This window comes from Mastigoproctus giganteus, chromosome 1 (assembly GCF_048544385.1).
Source record: "Mastigoproctus giganteus isolate SK-2022 chromosome 1, ASM4854438v1, whole genome shotgun sequence".
In the NCBI taxonomy this organism is placed as follows: domain Eukaryota; kingdom Metazoa; phylum Arthropoda; class Arachnida; order Uropygi; family Thelyphonidae; genus Mastigoproctus; species Mastigoproctus giganteus.
Window position 1 is genome coordinate 70,167,117 of NC_143575.1, and position 21,534 is coordinate 70,188,650.

The following is a 21,534-nucleotide window of genomic DNA, read 5'->3' on the forward strand; positions in this document are numbered from 1 at the left end:
AGTTCAATTAGGGTTCATTAATTAATAATATGTTTGGCTGTATATTTGTAATAATTTATATAAACAATAAATGATCCTTTATTGCTATATACGGTTAAATAGATGATATTTTTTTCTACTTGGATTCCAATGATTACATATGCAACCTTGAAAATATAAGACTTTTGTTTAAAATTAGTTTGCTATAATCTGTTGCCTACTGAAAGTAACGAAATTTACAATTGAACACGGAAGATCACCTTAGGCTTGCTGTCGAAGCTACTGACGGGGTCCTTCGTGACTACACCAGCTTTGTGAAAAGTCCCTGGACCGTGGGTAGAGAGTACCGGGCTGTAAGGGCTTCATCCCTCTCGCCTCCCTCATCTAAGGCTGTGAAGGGTAACCTGAGCTGTTGGGGTGTGGGAGGGTGTTTGTCATAGCGTACAAAGGGATGCAGGCGGTCTGAAATTAGAATATTTTCTGCTGAAGAAATCCATGTCTTCAGAATTTAGCGTTTACTTTCTAGAAATTATAAATCATCATATCTCACTACGAATTTAAGTATTATTCACATATAGAAGAACATATTTAAAATTTCTAATAATATAACTATTATATTTAAATGCACATTAGTTAAATTATGTATATAAATTATTACTGGATTGAATGAACAATTGTAAAAAGCAATTTCCGTTTCAGTCTATTCTATTTCATCTACAATTTACTATATTATTATTATTTGATGATTTTACTGTATGAGCAGTGACTGAGCTAGAAAGCTGAAGTTACGATATTAGAAATATGTTGTGGAAGTGGAGCACTAGTGATACCCTAAATATGTTAAGAATGTTCTGTATAAAGTAGTGTACGTACTTATGAAACTCGTAGTATTCATAAAATATCATCAATTTCTATTCTCTTTCCATAGTGAATATGAGCTCACCCATAATGACGCAAATTATACCAATAATTGCTAATAGTAGAAGATTTTACTTCATAGTTCCACGGCTTAAGGGATTTTGTCACATAAAGCGATGAACCCTTTCCTTCACATTCTTGTATATACATTACTGCCCGCACAAAATATATATTAATACGCAATCTACGTCCCGCGGCTTGTGTCTCTATCATCGAAACCCATCAGAAACGAATCCCATTAAACTGATAGAGACTATTCGGTCTAAACTAATCCATTTTCTCTTTTTAAACTTGTGGCAGTTCTTTTGTGTTCAATTTATCTGTGTCACTCAGCTAAGTGCAGTAGCTCCCCGTATTTCTGTACACTGTGGGGTGTGCGTGTCATCATATCGGGGAGCAATCAGTCGGTCAATCAACCAGGCACGGTAACTGAAAGTTTTTCTCATCTTGTTGGAATTCTGTTTCGCTAACATTACTTTGAAATCTGTCGGATCGTTGCCAAGAAACGCAATCGTAGAAAGACAGACCTTTATATTACGCTTTGTCAGGTGCTGATAAAAGATATGGATCTGTACAGTGTGCTAATGAAATTCACTATCAAAAAAGGTGAACTTCGTGAAAGATGATGCAATGGAATGTTCATTTGTTTACTAAATGCTTGTTTCTTTTTCTTTTTTTTTTTTTTTTTTTTTTTTTGAATTATTTATCTTATGAATTTCTGATCTCTTGGACTAAAATGAACATTAAAGTCTCTTTGAAGAAATTCGTAAGTTTAGAGTGGAATCAAAAGTTCAAACTCCCTCTTTTCTCCGTATTATACACTTTAAGAACCCATATGTAATTGTATCTCTTTCTGGATAGGAAAAGAGTTTTGCACTTAGCGAACTCGCTTTTTCATTTTTGAGAGAAGAAACATATTTAAAAAATTAACAACAGAAAAAATCCAAACTAGTTTCGAGAGTACACACGGAACTTACGATGAAGCCATCTAACGTTCATTTAATCATAATATTTTCTTCAATAATAATGAGAATACACTAAAAACAGACCGAAATATAATTTTTGAATAGCATTATACTTGTAGGTTATTATTGATCTATAGAAAAAGAAATAAGGAGGCTGCGCTTCAAAACAACCATATTAGCCAAATGATCAGAATGAACGTGCAGGGTTACTCACGCAGTATGTTCGAATTCGCCTGATAATATTCTTGTAGTCACTTATCTTGTGCTCATCCTCGGATTCTATGTGGCTGGGTACGTGCACTTCCATTCATCTAACTTTTGATGCCATTTGAGCCCACAGCGTTAATTGATAAAATATTTCCTATGGCTACTCAGCTTTTTTTTTTTTTTTTTTTTTTTTGTTATTTTTAGGCGCGTTTGCAAATACTGTATATATATATATATATTTCATATGCATATGCGACACACTGTATGGAAAAAAAGATATTCGTAGATTGAATGTAGTTTTAATGCAGTAAGTATGGTTAGTTTTGTAGAGTCGGCGCACACTTCGTTTGTATTGCTATGTTAGACTCGTGATGTAATGTAGTGTTGCTTATGAACACACACGAGTAATAAATGATGTGTTCTTGTAATTGAAAAGTAAACAGATCACTCTGTTTACTTTTCACTTCTAATAATCACAAAAAAGAACAAAAATTCAATTAATTTAAGGGGGAGGGAAAGAATCAAATGGGCCTGAAATGTAAAGCGTTTCGTACATTAACTAACTTGTTTGGAATGGTTACTTGATCACGATAATCCCGTAAATTAAGGGAACGTACCAATCCAGAACCTCTAGTTGAGTAGCTGTCAACTAAATTACGCTTTTGTAATAGTCCTGTTTATATCGTAGGTTGGTTTGGGTTTTCTTCTGCATCTCTGTTGGAAATGTGTGGCGAATTTAAACTTTTGAAATTGTAAAGAGAAAGCCTAGTCTGATTCATCGTCATTATGAATATCGCATAAGACGAAATAATGATGACTTTGCCACTTGGCGTTATCTATATGAAAAGTTAAAAAATGTAATGATTCACCAAAATATATAGTAGCGGTTGGAATTTCGGTTACAAGAACACGAGGAACACCAATGTATATCAAACACTGCTGCTTTTAGAATTTAAAGTAAGTTCCGAGCTTGTGAACAAAGTTATCGATGCTTTTAAAAACAAAATATATCATGTGTATAGCAAAGTTCTCTGGATTTTGTAAACTGAAATTCCAAGGTACTCTTCCTAAGTAAAATCCACTCTGTTAAAAAAGGAAATTTGGTGTAATTCCTCTGGATCCTCTAGACAGAAAGGTCATTGAAATTCCACCAGAGATGCCTCCTATGGGAAGATGCTTTGAGTTTGTTGAAAATAGATGGTGGAACTCAGGCTCGATGGCGGGGGAGGAATTAGGGATTTACAGTACCCGGGCCAGCAATTCTTCCAGAGGTCCGGCCGAGACCTCCATATTACATTTTTAAAGTGATTAAATTCATTTTTAATAGTCGTCAAAAAAGCTACAAATTAAAATAATATTTTTTTCGTTTTATTAATTTTTTCTTATTGATTTATTATATGTTAGGAACTGCCTTGTTGCTTTTTAACCTCTACATGTGAGCACACGAAAACATGTACAAAGGGGATCTGCGTTAGTTCTCGACTTCGCTGCGTACTAGCTTTTGCTAACAAGAAAATGAACGAAATGTTGACGGACAATGAAAACTTTTTCATGGTGGCAGCTAATTACGTCAGCTGCAATTAGTTTTTAAAAAAATTCCTCTATTCACGTCAACATCAGCAGAACCACTAATATCTGTGTGCGCTTTTTGTTGTCGAATAAAGAAAACAAGAGGGAAGAAGAAAAGTAAACTGCCATTCTTCAACCCTCCGCTCTAACCATGGATTTTAATTATTAATTTATTATTAAATATTAATTAATTATTCCTTGTAATGTTGCCGACTCTGCTTTGAGGCTCACGGTAGCCACTTCAGACATTTGCCATAAATCTTTTGAGAATATGAAGACTACTTTCTCGATTACTTTATGAAAATACGCAGCAGAACTTTCTATTTTCAATGTTTCTGTTTCGAAAGTACCAGCAAATTGAGCAAGGGTATTAATAAAATATGTTTTTTTTTTATAAATCGTTATACATTTGTTTATTTTTACAGTCACTTCATATTAAATTTGTTACTCGAATTTCTAAAAATACCCGTGAGCTTTACGATTTATATGATCGTCTCCGAAAGACAGGTAGTGATGTTCCAAAACTTTTAATTGCTGTATATAAAACTAAGTTAAAAAGTTCTAGAATTTTCGCCTCATAAACTATGAAAAATATATACAGTGATAACCCAGTTTAATATAATACAATAAAATATACAATAGCAGAAGCTTTTCTCAAATCACCTTGAGTTATACAGTTGTTCAACAGAACACTCAATAATAGCTCTTTATTAACAGCCTAATAGTTCAGAGTCCGTTGTTTCTCTTTGCATGGTACAATATGAGTGTTTGTCGTTAAGAGTGTATGTTGTTAAGTGTTTTTACTTATAGTTATGATATAAAAATTTGTCTTAGAGCTTTTCCCAATGTCAGTAAGGCCGAGGTCATGGAATAATCAACGAGATAAAGACTAAAATTAAATATCTAGCCATAAAAATGATTTCTTAATAAAATAAACTGTTGTAACCTTAAGAGATTTATTGCGCGCTAGTTCTAGGCTGATTAATGACTCGGACGCTGTTTGTCGCTTGCCAAAACACGTTGGCATAGTTTCTTTACTGTGGCCAGCTGCAACAGAAAGTCGGCTTCTTTGGCTTCATTTGATTAAAGAGGAATTTTGTTTCAGTCGAGGATATACTAACTTCTATTTAATAATGATAATCCTTTTTTACAACGATTAAGTCACGAAAATAAAAAGATCCTCCACGAGTTAGTAGGAGTATGTTAAGAGTTTTACAAAATGTCTCGTATGTCAGTTTTCCAAATTAGGATAGCAATCCCAGTCAGATCACATTTGAACTTGGTGGCGCATGCGCTCCGAAAAGTTTTTATCGTTCGAAGTGCTTACGAAATCCGAACTGTTTATTGCTTTTACTATTTTCACTTGTAAAATTTAGAAGAGAAAATAGGAAGATTTTATTGCAACTACAATAAGAAGCTCCTGTTCCTCACTGAAACTAGATCAGGAGTGAAGTGATCCAAATGTTTTAAAGATGTCATAATAAAGTAATTGACCCCTAATTGGTCAATGAAAGAACCTTTCCTATCCTTTAAAGATCAGATCCCTTATATTAATGTAAATGAGTTTTATAATAAAACTTGAGTTTAAAAAATCTAAATATGAACCCCAAAAAAAAATAAATAGAGAACGAAAAAAATAAATAAATAAACATTTTTTGTTTAAAAAAATGAGACATAGACTGAGACATATTAGTTTCCTGTTTTATATAGTAATTTTCACTTACATTACATTTTATTTATTTTATTTCCAATGTAAAGAAAATAAATAAAGCTTAATTTCTACATTAACACGCATCCCGTATTCGTTCCCACATCATTATTAAAAAAATATCTCGTTAACCCTTTCTAACAATTTATTTCTACGGACATGGTTGAAATAATCATGCTCAAATATAAAAGAAATTTCGGTAATGCAAACTTAGTTAATAATAATAAATTAGAGAACAGAGATAAATTTAAAAAAAAGCCGCCACAATTCCTTACATAAAAGGAATAGCAGAGAAGACCAGGAGCATAAGCAAAACAATATGGATTGGATGTGGTTTTGAAACCAGTAAGTGAACAAATTTAAGTAATTTTCTGAGGGATGCAATTTCCCCGACGAGATGCACGCACGTTATTTACAAAAGCACGTGCGGATGCGGAAAGTTACATCTAGGAGACAGGGAGGTTATTTAACACGAGGGGGATTGGGAAGCATTGTAAATATGCAGCAAAGGGAAATACCAGGAAATCGTAGATTCCTGGTATTACATTCCTACGCTTTTAATGAAACAAGCTCCGTACATAAGAAAATAGAAATATATGAACAAATGTATTTTGTTTCTTAATTGTAGTTATATTTTAATAGACTACCACGTTTTCTTGTTGCCGCCTGTTTACGCTGCATGTCTTTATGTGCCTTAATTCTCAAGTCTCCCTCATTTTGAATATCATTTAATTCCTTTTTCCCTAGTCTATAAACTACTCTGGGTTTCTCTTCCCCAAGTGCAATATTTTGCATTTGGTAGTATTAAACTTTGCTGTAATTTTTCAGAATATACTTGCAGTCGGTCCAAATTCTTTTGAAATGACATAGCCTAATCCTGATTATTGACGATCCTCTCAACCTTTAAGTGGGCAGCAAACTTTGACAGCTTTCCCTGTAATTCTCTCATCAGTATCATTTAAGAAGATAAAAAAAAAAAAAGTCCTTATCCCGAGGAAACGACTCCACCTGTTGTCCTCTTTATACTCCGGCACGACGACTGGTCGGACAAGTTTATAACTAATCATTTTTCCAATGAATACAATCATTAACCGTATTTAGCAGTCACATCAACTCAGACGCATGTAGTACTGTACTTTCGCGCTTGACTACTTTACCATGTCGTCAGTCAACTCTAAAGAAACTCCATTTATGACCATCCTCTGTCTACTGTTTTTCAACCAGCCTCCCTACTCCACTGATGCACCTTTTCTGTTATCCCGACCTGCTCTAATTTATACGACAACCTCTCATAAGGAACTTTATCAAAATCCTTACTAAAATCCAGATACGTAATGTCAAAGTTGTTTCTCGCATCCAACTGCTTTTTAAACTTGTCATAGTAATTTAACAGATTTGTCACGAAGGATCTCCCTTCACGAAACCATGCTGAGATATAATTAGGTTACCATTCTTGTCGAGATGGTCGTATATTGCGTCTTTTACCATAAATTCTATAATCTTTACTATTCACAAAAGTCAAATTTTCTGGCCTATAATTGACCATGACTTATTTGGCCTCGTCTTTTATGAGACTGAGGTAATATTGGCACTATTCCAATTCAAAGGAACAAACCCTAAATAGAATTATTATTATTGTACGTTATAAACAAGACAGTAAACGTACAAATCATGCAGAAACATTAGGTTTGCATAAAATAACAGTACCAACATAGCTATCATATAACAGCCAATACTGTATGTGCATATAGTATATACTGATATTGTAACACGTGCATACATATAGTGACATATAAATTTGTATCGTAATAGGTAATAAAATAACATGCATATATATATATATATGATAATACATACAAATTATCATTAAAACATAGATTAATATTGTTCACAGCAGCAGAAAGCCAAAGTGAAGTTGATCAGAGATTCGATCCTAAACGGAACTATCTGGAATCAGCTGTGTTAGGTGGTATGATCTGGAAACTGTTATAGCTGTATCAGATGGTACATGTCCTGTACCTTCTGAAGGCTTTGTTATCCCAGAACGTATGCTAGTTAATCTTTAGTGTGTTGTACGTTTGGAGAGTATTATATTATCAGGAAAAAGCTTTATAAGCATGGCTAAATTCTCGTGGTAAATAACAATATTAAAATCTTAACATTAGTGATTGATCGGATGCCCTCATCTAAATCCGCTTCTGAGGCTCTCACTCTCTTAGCCTCAGTAGACGCTTCTCTGATATCATTATGCCATTTGTTTTACAACAAAAAATATTATATTTAGGCCACCCGAATAATTAAATTCATCTGCCGTGCTGTGTCATATGTCTGTTAATTGCGTGTGTTCTATGGTCGATTTGCCTGTTTTCTGGACGAAAAACCCCAGATTCTGTGGGAAAAACCTTGCTATCTACGCCTGAGACCGACTAACTCAGCCACGGAGTGAAAAAAGCCCATTAAAGTTTCTCGCGTCATTGACGGGATTCGAACCCGGGCCTTTTCCACCTGTGTGGGAAGGACGGTGACGATACCACTGTGCTACCCACGCAGACAATGTTTTACAACAGTTCATCTCAACTGAATTTGTTTCAACAGTAAAGATGCTTTCAAATACCTGTTAAACACGGCGGCCATTTCAACTGGATTATCGATTACACCACCACTTTAACTTCAAAATGAGTATCAAATTTACTTTCTGTTTCTGTGCATTCATATGTGAGCAGAACTTCTTTTCCCGTTCTTAGCCGTCTTCGCAAACGATTTTTCATACTCAGCTAATCATACATTGATTGATGTGATTAGCTGAGTAAGAAATTAATTTCTTCCCATAACAGCGGTCGTTACAGTAAACTTTTTTTGCCTTTTTTCTTTGCTTTTATTGGTTTTATTTTTGAATTAAACGGATTAGTGTACGTTGCACTTATCTGTTAGGTAAAGCTATCAAAGCACGATATTTCAAAACAAAGGTATAAGATTACTTCGTACCTACAGGGTGTCTGAGAATGATCATGTTATATGCACGGGTTTTACATTTTTATGTTTATTGAAGGAATGAGGATGAAGTAATAATGTGGAACAAAAAAGTGTCTTAAAGTGTAACAGCTCGATCTCAATGTCCGTTATAGGTTCTTCATATGCCTAATCTATAACCATGCATTGCACTTGTATGCTGTAACTGGTGAGAACACGAGTGGCTTGTTCCTTGAGCTTGTATACCTTTACTTCGCCCGTCTTTGTTCCAGTGCTGTGATTATTTCCGTTCAATTAAAATATAAAAATGCAAAATTATGACGCTCATTCATTCCCTCTCTAGAACCTTGTAACCTTATTGTAGATAGCATTATTTACTGCTTCGATTTATATTAGTTTCCTGTTATATTGTTATTTTCACTTTCGTTACATTTTATTTAAATATTAGTTGTTTTCCAATATAACGAAAATAAATAAAACTTAATTTCTACATTTAAATGCATCCCCGTATTCGTTCCCACATCATAAATAGTACTTTATCTTTTGCAAGCAACAAAACAAAAGGGAAAAAAACTCTTAAATGATCGTTCATGTTCTCATTTCAGCTACAACTCCATCCAAAACTAAAACCGAAATACAAATATATTTTTTCTTTTTTTGCAGAAAGCTTTAAAACACGAGAGATTTTTTTCTTGTCATTCCTGCCGTTTGTGTTTAATGTACCGCTCGTGCGTAACGATATTCTGTTAAATTCTCGGCGATCGTGTGGACCTCTTCGTCTTTGTGGGACGCATTCTGTAGCTGTTTCTTGGAATGTAGCCAGGGTTCGTCCTTTGCTCCCTTGTAATTACCGTCCAGTAATCCCGCTTCCTATGATTGCCCATGTGATGATGTCCGTCAGAAGTAAGAGACCCCCCTCCTAGCCTTCTGAATCACTTCGGTCTTCCATTCGCCATTTTGGCTCCTCGCCAGACGATGTCTATCTATAACGACTCAGACAGAGCTGGTCAGGTAATGTGACTGTGCGTGTGTTTGAATATTAACTTAAAATGTTCTGTTACATCACAAGTCTGTTTTCTCCTTACAGAAGATGACAGCTGTCTGTAACCTGAAATTTCAATGTGTTTCTTCTGAATAGAGATGAATTTGATTAGTAACAATTAATAAGACTATTAATTACACTGCACACTTGAGTAATTATATTAACAGTAGGTATAACGCACGCATCAAACTTTTATATATATATCACAATAGTAGCATTTCGTCAATCCTAGAATAGTCCACCCCTTATCATGGGGAGAATACTCAGTCATTCACTGAGTATTCTCTGAGTATTCAGTCATCAATTGTATGGTACTACACTTAAGGTGGTAGAAAATGAAAAAGACCTGGGAGTAATTGTGCAGTCAGATATGAAGTTTTCTGAGCAATGTAGACAGGCTGCCAGGGCAGATCATCGGGTGTTGTCAATGATATATAGGAATTTTGCTAGCAGGGGAAAGGAGGTGATTGTCCCTCTGTATAAGGCAATGGTCAGGCCACGCCTTGAGTACTGCGTACAGGTCTGGAGGCCTCATTTTAGGAAGGATGTAGATTTACTTGAGCGTATACAGAGAAGGGCAACAAGATTGGTGAGGGGAATGAAAGGATCCTCTTATCAAGAGAGGCTTAAGTTCTGCAAATTGCAGTGGCTCGAGACTAGGCACCTGCGCGGTGATCTGATTGAGGTGTATAAGGCCTTGAATGGGTTGAGCACGCTGAATTGTGATGGGATCCTTCCACTTGTTCAGATTACGAACCTAAGGGAGCATAAATTCAAATTAAGAAAAGAAAGATGTAGAATAGATGTGCGGAAATTTGCCTTTAGCCAGCGGGTGGTTAATTGCTGGAACAAACTTCCATCTGTCGTTGTGGAAGTTGATAGGTTGAATAAATTTAAGGAGGAACTGGACAGGCATTTGGAGGGAATGGTGTGATTTTTTTTTTTTTTTTTTTTTTGGCCGATGCTGCATAAGCTTATACACTTGCTATCTTGCATCATATACCACTACTACTACTTCCCTTCGAAAAGACATTCAGATTTCTCATTTTTAAAAAATCGCCATCACAGTTTTTTGGGATTTTTTTTATATTCGATTTCATTCGATGTTTAAAAAAGTAAATTTTTTAAACAGTATTTCACAATTTTATAATGGTGAGAATAAGCATTATATCTCCACTGCACGTCGGCTGTTGCACTATGCGCTGTGGAAGTTCCTGCCCTGCACCTCCTTTACATTACCGTCCCGATAGCGTTTTGTTGGTATGATCGCCGTCTTGCCCACAGCGGGTGGAAAAGATCTGAGTTCGAGTCCCGTCAATGACGTGAGGAATTTTTTATGGGTCATTTTTCACAACGTGGCTGAGTTAGTCGGTCTGAGACAAGGGTAGCATGATTTTTCTCCCGGAAACTCGGGTTTTTCGTCCAGCAAACAGAAAATCGACCTCAGAACACACGCAATTTACAGACAGTATAAACGGAGCAATATGGCCTTAGTCGCTAATGCTCCTAAAATCCCACTACAACAACGACTGTGGCATCCAACAATAACACCCCTCTCGAAATTATTCGGCTCGGCTGATACGCTTTCCTGATATACTGGTTTGAGTCACTTCTTTATACAGGAAGGTCCAATGCACCGCGAAAACAGAGGTGTCCGTATACTTTTTGAAGGATAGTGAAGACTGAATTGCTTTCTACCAAGTATTTAAGTGGTGATCAGTTGATTGAGACTTGGCAAAAATCATTAGGGATTTGAGTATTTCAACTGCAAAATAGGCTTAACGTAATTCGTTTTCTGGATTTCAGAGCTTATCCTGCTGATAAAATTTAATTGAATGGCTTCAGAATAAGATCTACTTGGCTACTGATTTTCATTTGAAATAGGAAAGTTATTTATGCCCATCGTGATCTTATTTTCAATACTGTTACTTTGATTAAGTGATCTCGAACTATTACATTACTTGACTTAGGGGGCGAGGGAACTCTGGGTTGACATTTTGTCATTAATGGAAATTGTCCATTGCCGTTTACCAAGCTGTAGTACATCTACTTTCAATCAAATATTTCCACCGGTTTCCGTGATATTCTCCATTTTTTTCCAATATTTCTTTCTGTTTGTATCTTAGATATATATGTATCGTCACGATAGAATTCACAAACTTTGTTGTCTTTTTCATGAAACTTCCCAAAGATCTTGTCTTCAACTACTGTTCATAAAAGTCTCCCCCTCACCCACACACGAACTTTCGTGCACTACGCACGGGTTGGTTGGTTGGAAGAAATAACTTCCGACGAACGTCTGAAATAACAACTGCCATCACGTGCATAAGTCCTATGAAATAACGAACGCGAACGAACGTAAACCACCTGCATAGGTGACAGGCTTCGCCGAAGTACCTTACAGCTGGACGATATTAAACCGTACGTGGCGGTGCAGAAGTTTCCTGAGACTTCTAGAGAAGTTCATAGTTAGAAGCAGAAGAGGGAACGTGATTCATAAATGTTGATATAAAAATCTATACTAGTGAAACGTGGTAAGTTTGCTTATACGTCTAACTTATTAAAAATTAAGGCGCTGATAAAGCTAACTTATGTTCTATTTTTTAAAAGCATCATTAGCGACAGCGCGTGATTTAATTTCGATCATAAAAGTCCTACTTTATTTTTTTAAGTTAAGGCTGCTTCATTAATTCGTTTTAATGACAAATTTGCTCGTGCCTATTTCATTGCAAATTTAATAACGTCAGTAGTTTGATAAAAGAAATGAGCAATTACGGGAACAAGCATAATTCTAAAAAAAATTACGATAATGCTAGAACTGATGTCAGACAGTATTGAAATTCCTAAATCAGGTGAAATGTATAAAAACCAAATGCTACGCATAGAAATATTTTCTTTCAGAAACCGTTCATAGATATTTGTTAAAAATGGCCAAAAAACGTGGTTGCAAAACAAAAGATACAAACACGTGTAGACTGGTTCACCTTGTTATCTAAGACAAATAATATAGAATTTAAAAAAAGGAAAAGAAAGGAATTAACATACTGTGTATGTAAAGCTAGTTCACTGGAACAAACCTTTTCGTTGTCATTACATAAGAAGAACCAAGGATAAGAATCTGAATGAATACTGCTTTAATCTTACCCATATAGTACTAGACCAGTGGTTCTCAATCTTTTGTCACTCAAGTCACACTTTAAGTTAAAAGACGAATATTAATGGCACACCGAAATAGTGATTGCCACCGAACTCAATGGAATTTTTCCTTCTCGCGATATACTTGAAAAGGGTCGCGGCACACCGTTGGGAACCACTGATCCAGACTAATTCACTCATGAGGGAATTAGTCTAGGTACTCTGTGGATCTCTTTTTACTTAACGATGATCTCTTTTTATTTACAAATCCGTAAACTTCCGGAATGCACGCTCTCCGTTCCTTAAATTTCAAATGCTGATTTCAGTTTGACCGATCGAGATCTGCAAACAACAGAAAAAAGAAGACGTCGATTGCTTTCGAGGCTCAGATAGGATTTATTTTATTAGTCATATTAATTAATGTATTACTATACTATTTAAATTAAAGTGATTTACGATAACTGTTTTATGTAATCTGTAAACTACGTATATTCTGCGGTCTGTTTTATTCTTTTCGTATCCTTCGTGATTATATCGTGGTTTCGCCGCCTGTAACTCATTTGGACAGGTGTGGGTTCGCTTCCCGTCAACGACTGAAGGAATTTCTAAAGACCTCTTCAATCGGGACGGTTCTTAGCCAATCTCAGGGGGGACAGAGTAGAATTTATGCCCGAGAGTTATTTCAGGTAGGATTTATCCCAGTGAGTTATTACACGCTGCACGCACTTGCACAGACATAATGTACAAGAAGCAATGTGGTTAAATTTAAATAAAATAAATTTTCTGTTTTTTACTCTGGGACGACCAAACGGTCAGAAGAGTTCGCATGATAGATTGAATACAAGAAACAGCACCGTATTCAGCAGTCACGGGCTTAAACCCCAGTCACTCAAGGCACGTGTACTTATGCACCCGCGCGTCTGACCACTAGGCTACGGCGTATCCTCTGCTGATGCCAATAAAAATCAACTACAACCAACCACTGATTTGGGGAATAAAAGGTAAGGCGCTGAACTTGCTATATGAATGTGTATTTATCCCCATGGTAACGTATGGTGCACCAATTTGGTTTGGGGTGTAAATAGAAAAGTATTTACTAGAAAGTTCAGTTCCATTCAAAGAGTAATGCTCCTTAGGATGTGCATGGCATGCAGAACTGTGTCGACCCCAGCTTTGCAGATTGTGACATTTTGCCATTGCCACTGGAAAATTGCCTATTGATCTGCATTGTATTGTGCATTGGCTTACTTCATCCGCCGTGGCATTCCCTGTTCTTTTCTGAATATACAGGTCGACATTTTGGCAGATCCCAGGAAGGAAAGGACGAGAATCTGGGATGCTTTGGTAAAAGTCTGGCAAGAGCTTTGGAGTGTTTGTGATAAAGGGCAGATTACACAAAATTTTTTTCCCAGATTTAAGAAATGCAGCCACGATAAAATTCAAATAGTTTGCACCAAACTTACAAACTATGTTCTTATTGACTGGTCATGGTTCTATTAATGCAAAGTTGCATGATTTAGGAATCACTGAAAGATCCAGTTGACATTGTGGCGAAAGAGAATCATGGGAACATATTATGTACAACTGTTGAGGAGTACAGCGATCTACGAACTGAATTGGCATCTCGCGTTAGTAATCTCAATCTTATGGCAGAAGGCTACGAGACAATTCTAGTTGATAAACAGGAGAACTTCTTGTCTTTCCAAGCCTTTGCAATATTTCTTAGGTGGAAGACTTCTGCATCTAGAAGCCTTAGATTTGTAATGCGGTATGGTGTAGAGCCGAATTACCTAAAGTTCTGTGAAATCGTTCTTAAAGTCTCTGGTGGAGGCATGAGTCTGCTATATCCACTGCAACTCCAGCTGATGTTTGTAAACTGGAATATTCCCAAGCGATTGGAAAATAGCCAACTTGAAACTCATCCTTAAGAACCCCACAAAACCTCCATAGTTACCAGAATCATACCTCCCAATCGCACTTCTTCCAGTCCTTAGTAAACTAATCGAAAGGTTAATCCACAACAGAATTTTACAGCACTAGGATGGTGCCAACTTGCCTTCACCAAAATAATATGGGTTTAGACATGGTTCCTCCACGGTTGATGCCTTGCAGAAACTTCTCATAGCGGCTGCTGACACAGACAAGAAGTACTTCTTGATTATTGCTATCGACTTCGCTGGGGCATTCGACTCACTTTGGTGGCCGAGCGTCCTTGGCCGGCTTCGCAGAGCTTCCATCCCTAAAAATCTTTATGAGACCATCAAATCATATTTCTACAACAGAACTGTCGTAGTTAATGCTCCACATCAGAAAGTCTCCAGAAACGTCTTCCGCGGCTGCCTGCAGGGTTCGGTCCTGGGACCTTTATTATGGAATATTGTTTTGGAAGACTTCCTCAACATTGATCTGGGAGAGATCAAATCCTGAGATTTGCATATGCCTGAGCATATGCTGATAATCCTATCATCGCTATTGCCGCGGACTCCAGAACCGGCCTTGAGACACTTGCTAATCACGTTCTTTGCATTCTCAAAAACTGGGAAAAAGAGAATAACCTTCAAATATCGCCAATCAAAACTAACTCTATACTCTTTAAAGGCAAACTAAATATTGGTAGACTACTCCAAATTAAAATAGATGGAAAAACCATTAAACTGTCAACGCAAATGAAGTACCTTCGAGTAATGCTTGATACCAAGCTCTCGCCGACCGGGCTAGCCGAGTGGGTAAAGTACCTGCCCGGCAACCCAAAGGTCGCGGGTTCGATTCTCGCCTCGGGCTTGGATCAAAGTACTGCAAAAACCTTGGGAGGTGCAATATGGCCACAGAAGCCGATGCGCCAACAACTACCAAATCAAAAAAAAAAAAAAAAAACCAAGCTCTCATTCCAGCCACATCTGAAATACCTCCGAACCAAAATCCGGAACTATGCTGCTCTTGTTGCCAGAGTCTCATGCCGGAACTGGGGCCTTAAACGAAGAACCCTCTCATTATTCTTTAAGGCTCTGTTTATACCGATCGTCACGTATGCCTCAAGAATCTGGTTCACCAAAACAGTTATGGCCTCCAACAGGAAAATACTGGATACCATTCAGCGGTCCATTCTGCTTGTTATTACTCGCGCCTGCTTTACGGACAGCACCCATGCTCTCCAGCTTCTGGCAGGTGCTCTGCCCCTTGATTTGGAGGTGGTACGAAGGGGATTGCTATACCAGCCCTCAAAAGGAGTTTCACATACCATCCTCAACTACACAACCAACCTGGATAATTGATGTAAGGAAGAGAAGCAACGCCTACTTAACCACCTGCAGCAGGAGTGGCAGAGTATGTGGTCTAACCCTACAAAGGGTGAAATCACCCGGAAATTCTTGCCGAATGTAAAAATGATCTTCCCCAGACCTTCCCCATGGTTCTCACCGGGTTTGTACACAACTTACCTACTTACTGGCCATGGATCCATTAAAGCCAAGCTAACATCACTGGGCATCATTGAAGTGTGGTGTTGCTGGAAAGCTGGCACCATATTATGTATGATTCTTCCCTGTACGAGAACCTTCGTTTTATATTAATCACCAAAATCATGTACTTACCCAAAAACCAGGAATTCCACCCATTGGATAATATAGAAGAGTATACAGCATTTGCAAGTTTTGGCCAAGGAGCTCTTTGCAAAACGAAGAAACAATCCTATCAACCATCCTAGGAACATGACTGACTAAACCATTGATGGGACTTGGTCTCCCAACTGTGACCTCCACATCTTCAACTGAAACAGTTACTGGACGTGACTGAACCATAGATAAGAACCTTGCCGCTCAATCATGACAAATACCTGGATATGATTAAACCACAGAAACTTGCACAGAAACATGATCTCCGAACCATGACTTGCACATCTTCAATTGTGACAGTTACTTGGACATGACTAAACCACAGAAAGGACTTTGCCTCTTGAACATGATTTATGTGCCAAGTCGCGATCAATACCAGACTCTCTTGTCTGGTATCTTTTTTGATTCCCATTCCCTTCCCCCACTCGCTTAGTGGAGTTTGCTCCACCGAATAATTTTGAGGACGCCTTCATCTATGCCTCAATATTCCTTACTATTTCCCTCCCACTTGACTTTCATATTTCCCAATCTCTAGCTGTGTGTGTGTGTGTTTTTTAGGTCCTGTCACTGAACGCTCAGGAAATTAGGTGGCAGTACGTGCCAGAGAATAATGGGCAGCCTGGCTTACCTCCTAGCGGTGTGTACGGGCAACGTGGGGTCCCATTAAAGGTCCTGCGGCCAAAAGCCAGACCGCAACAACAGAACCCAACATAATACTTTTGTCATATACAACACACAATACTTTTGTCTGGCTTTTACAGAGTAATGTATACTTCACAAGAGTACTTATGGCGCAGTTGTGGGGAAACCACCGGTGGCGCCCTCTCCCTAAACACTATGTACACTATGCAACTCCAGCTCCATGTGCTGGCATTTCTATTCTCGGCATCCTTGCACTGCTGGCTTTCCAACAGACTGAGAACAGATGCAGCTCTTTCCAATAACGTTTGGACTTGGTCCGAAATTTAATTATACGGATATTTATTTTTTGTGTAATTTGATTATTCTCAGTTTGTTCATATCAATCATTTTTGGTCATGGCAGTTTTTCCCTCCCTGTACAGGAGAGCGAGTATATTAGAGTACTGCTAAATTATGTGTAACTGACAGCGGGGTTGGCATTAGTTGGCTGGGACCGCTTTAATTAATAAATAATAATAATAATAATGTTTTGCGTAATTAAAACTGTAGAGGAAAAATCAAACCAAGAGCTGTGGTTTGATTCCTGCCGAAGTTAGGGAGAGCAGTGATGCTATATTTAGTATTTTATATAACTTACTAGGTGTGTCACTAAAGTTCCCGGACTGGTACTATTGCGGTCATGTTCAATGAGTTTGAAAATAAATAAACGGAAGTGGTATGTTGTACTTCAAACTTCCTCCAACAGATTGCGGTACAGATTTTATCAGTAGGCTGACAGGTTGCAAGTAACAACCAGTTTCGTTACTAGCATTAACGTTCCATGTCATGATTATGCAATGGAGCAACGAAAGAATATCAAATTTGCTTAAACTGGGAAAATCTGCAACAGAAACCTATAAAATGCTAGAAACTGTTTATCGTGATGGAACATTAAATCTCGTACCAGTGTGTTTGAATGGTATAAGCGTTCAAATACGGGCGTGGGGATGTTCTCGATGACCCAAGACTACCTCTTGGGTCATCGAGAACCAAACGAAACTTTTTGGGCCTTGGGTCACCAAGGCCCAAAAAGTTTCGTTTACAGAAGTCCAGGCTCTAGACGACGATGCCGCTCATGTTTTACGACAAACAGCTATGATTCATAAGAACTTTTTATCAGAAGGGGAGAAATTCAATGCTGTGTTCTACGAACAGGTGCTTAAGACTATTAAAGCACATTACCTAGGTGAGACTACAATTTCGAGACAAAGGCAGCTGGTTCTCTTAGCAGGACAATGTCCTATCCCATTCCACACTCGGTTTGAAGGCATTTATGAATGAAACATGGCATTGTACAGATCAATCATCCACCCTGCTCTCTCTCGATCTAGCACTGGCGGACTTCTTCCACTTTCCCAAGGTGAAAACTGTCCTCAAAGGAAAGACAATTAAGGATGTTGAAGATATAAATAAAAACATACCCGCCGAACTAAACATCATCTCTTTGGACATTTTTGCTGACTCTTTTCAGAAACTTTTAGAATGGTGTAATAAGTTTATTCAATTAGATGGTAACAGGAACAGTAGAAAAAGATCATATGTTCTAACGGGTCACAACTTACACTTTTATTGCACCAATCGTAGAGTGAAAGTGTGGTGCGAATCTCATGAAGCCATGCATCCAGACCATCTCATTGTCCATCATTCAAGCGCCTGGAGATAGTGTGGGGTACGTTTTGTTGGCAAAAATTATCTGAATTGTTCGAGAAACATTTCCGATATCTACCCTTGCCGCCTAATTCTCCAGATGTGAATCTAATTAAGAATGTATTGGATATACTGAAAAGGGCATTTCTCTAACGACCAGAATACACCAGCTGACATATATCCTGATGGAAGAGTGGTCAAATTTGTTATTAGATTCTCTCAGACACCTACTGGAATCGATGCTACGACGTGTACGGGCTGTAACTCAGCAAAAGGTAGCTCTACTAGATAAAGGGTTATAATTTTTTGAACAGTGTGAGTGTCATTATGATATAAGTTGTGTATCTATCTAAGCGTATTATTTCTGTTAGTGTGATAAACCCAGGTAATTTTCTTTCTGGAGAGCTTTGTTTTTATTATGCAGGGTGATTAAAAATGTATTTAGCATGTCACGAAGATATCGTGACATGCTAAATACGAAAAGGTCTAGAGGGTATTTTTGTATTTATAATCCCGTTATTGAGTCATATGACTTGAAAAATTCATGATCGTAGTACATTTCCGTCATCGGAAGCATCTTCCAAAAATTACTTTCGAGCATTTCTAAAATCATGTATTTCGCTCCGATTTATTGCCTGTTTCTTAAAAAATAAAAACATTGGCAAAATTCCTTGTTAGGTATGTCAGCTTTTCAAAATACTTAACACTTCGTGTAACCTTCATCTTTTTACGTGTTAGAGCCATGATTCTTTTGAAAAATGATATTTTCGCACTTCAGCTTGAAGTCTTTTTTATGTTGATTGTCACGACCATAGGAACGCAAAATTTAGGTTGTAATAGCGCAGAGAGAAAAGTTTTTCCCTTAAATTCAGTATAAGAGATTGAGATCTAGAACTGTTCGACGTGATTGTAGTGGTTACAAATGGAAGTAAACAAAGAAATTAGGATACAGTAGTAGACTAGATCATTGAATATGGCATTGCATCTGCCGAAATACGAGTACTTCATGAATTTCATTTCCTTTTTTTTTTATTCGTCTGCGTATAAAACATACTTCTCCATTAAAAATCATATTTTTTATGTAAAAAGTATAATTTTTAAAGGAAAACTCCTGATAGAGTTTTATATAATTTCAGTAAACATAAATAAATGTAACCTCTGAAATACTTCCTCCGTGAAAAGGAAGGAATAAAACTCTCTCTCTCACACACACATCAAAAAACTGCTCTCGTAAGTCAAAACTTTCTCTTTTTTCGGCTTAAAAATGCACGAGTTTAGAAAAACGTGGTATATTCAAGTTTTATGTATGGGAGGGCTTTTTGTTTTTGGCGGCCCACGTGCCATTTTGTAACCAGTAAGATAGACGGAACTGCTTAGCACTGTACATTTCCATCTCTTCTGATGGCCACGAAAGTTCAGCTGATAGTGGGGTAAAGGGGAAGTGACTAAAGTAGTAGTCATGTATCTCGCTGCATTTTTCAGTTCCTGTGACGTGCTGTCCTATTCGGTATTAAGGGAGGGGGAAATCGCAGGCTTCTCTTCACGTTGACATATAAATTTCCTGTCTGCAATGCTCCTGGTCGTGATACCAGAAGAGTGGCGTTCGTTGCTTGGCTGACAGTCCCAGAGGACGTGTGCTGGGTCCAATACGATTCCTCATCTTTATTAATGACTTGTTTTGTCCAACGCCAAGTGTCGGATGTTGCAGATGACTTCCAAGTAATTTCGTATGGATCGAATCAGTTGGGAGCTCTGGCATATCACAGAACACACGCACACACAGAACAGATCGCTCGGCAGATTTCTTTGAAAGAACTGCACCTATGCTCTCTTAAATTTAAGTCTTTAAATGTCTTCTTCGTTTTCTCTAGACACGAGACTTAAGTTGCAGTGATGTATTGAAGCTATTTGCTAATGTTAGTCCCATCATTTTTTGTCCTCACGTTCTCCGGTTTTCCTCCATCTCAGTTCTGACCTGTTTCGTCTTACACCACATAAGTTAGTGATTTTTTTCTCTTTCTTTTTCTTGTCAGAATGATGAAAAAGTTAAATGACGAGAAAGGTAATCCAGGAAATTCGAGTAGACGTGTTTTAGGATGGATTTATTTGGATTTTCTGACATACTTTCTTATTCGTAGTAACAAGACCGGTTACTAGCGATGCGACTTTTTTTTATTTTTAACTAATATGCTCAATTGATTACAGTAACGCAAATGAACCAATTGAAGCTCTAATACGCGTTTTATAGTTTCCATTAACTTCTTGTTCTAAATTTCTGGTTGCCTGTTTTGCGGAATTCAAAACCCTTAAAGTTTCTGCAGTCATCGCTGGACATGGCTACTAATATGAGTACTGACCTTTTACTCCCTGCATGTCGTTAGGGCGAAAAAAAAACTAACCTCAGGAGCCCGTTGTATTTAAACAAATATATTCTCTAAGTAAAAGAGGGGGGGGGGGAATTTCGCAAGAGATATAATTGCTCTCGGTTACCTAAGTCTTAGTTTCTAGATGTAACTGATCATGTGGCTTATGTTAAATTAGAATTTTAGCTATAAATATATGGAATAGCTAATGCTGGAATAACGGATGGAATAACCTGGTATACTCCACCAACATATAATTATATTAACATAGAATTTTATGTTGTCGCTTGACGACATAAAGAAGATTTAAAACTAGATTTAAAGAAATCGCATGAAAATTTATATTAACAGTTAAATGAACTACACAGCACATTACTGAGAAGAGATCGCAATGCCATACGAGGGGATTTTGAAGAGTTTCTGACTTGCCGTGTATTTCATTATTTGACAATAAAATAAACACGATAATATTCAATTAAAATATTTTCAGTTCATTTGTGTAACCCAATTTTTAATGTCTTAAATATTATCACTTTTGTTTAATCATGTCACCGAAGTCAGTAATTTCGCAAAAGAAGAGAGCCGAGTAGTAACGAAATACTTTTTTGAAGGATTGCGAAGATATTATGAAAACATTATAGTTATTGACCTTCATACAGTATTTGATTATACTACACTAAACATATCCTGTGAACGAGTTCATCATATTGTCCTCAAAATATTCAGAATAGAAAAGATTT

General features: G+C 37.2%; 1 non-coding gene across 1 annotated transcript; it reads left to right on the top strand.

Moving 5' to 3' along the window:
• The first annotated feature begins 244 nt into the window (after window positions 1-244).
• Window positions 245-438, top strand: LOC150090878 (RNase MRP). Its single transcript, XR_016547784.1, has one exon.
• Window positions 439-21,534: the final 21,096 nt, after the last annotated feature.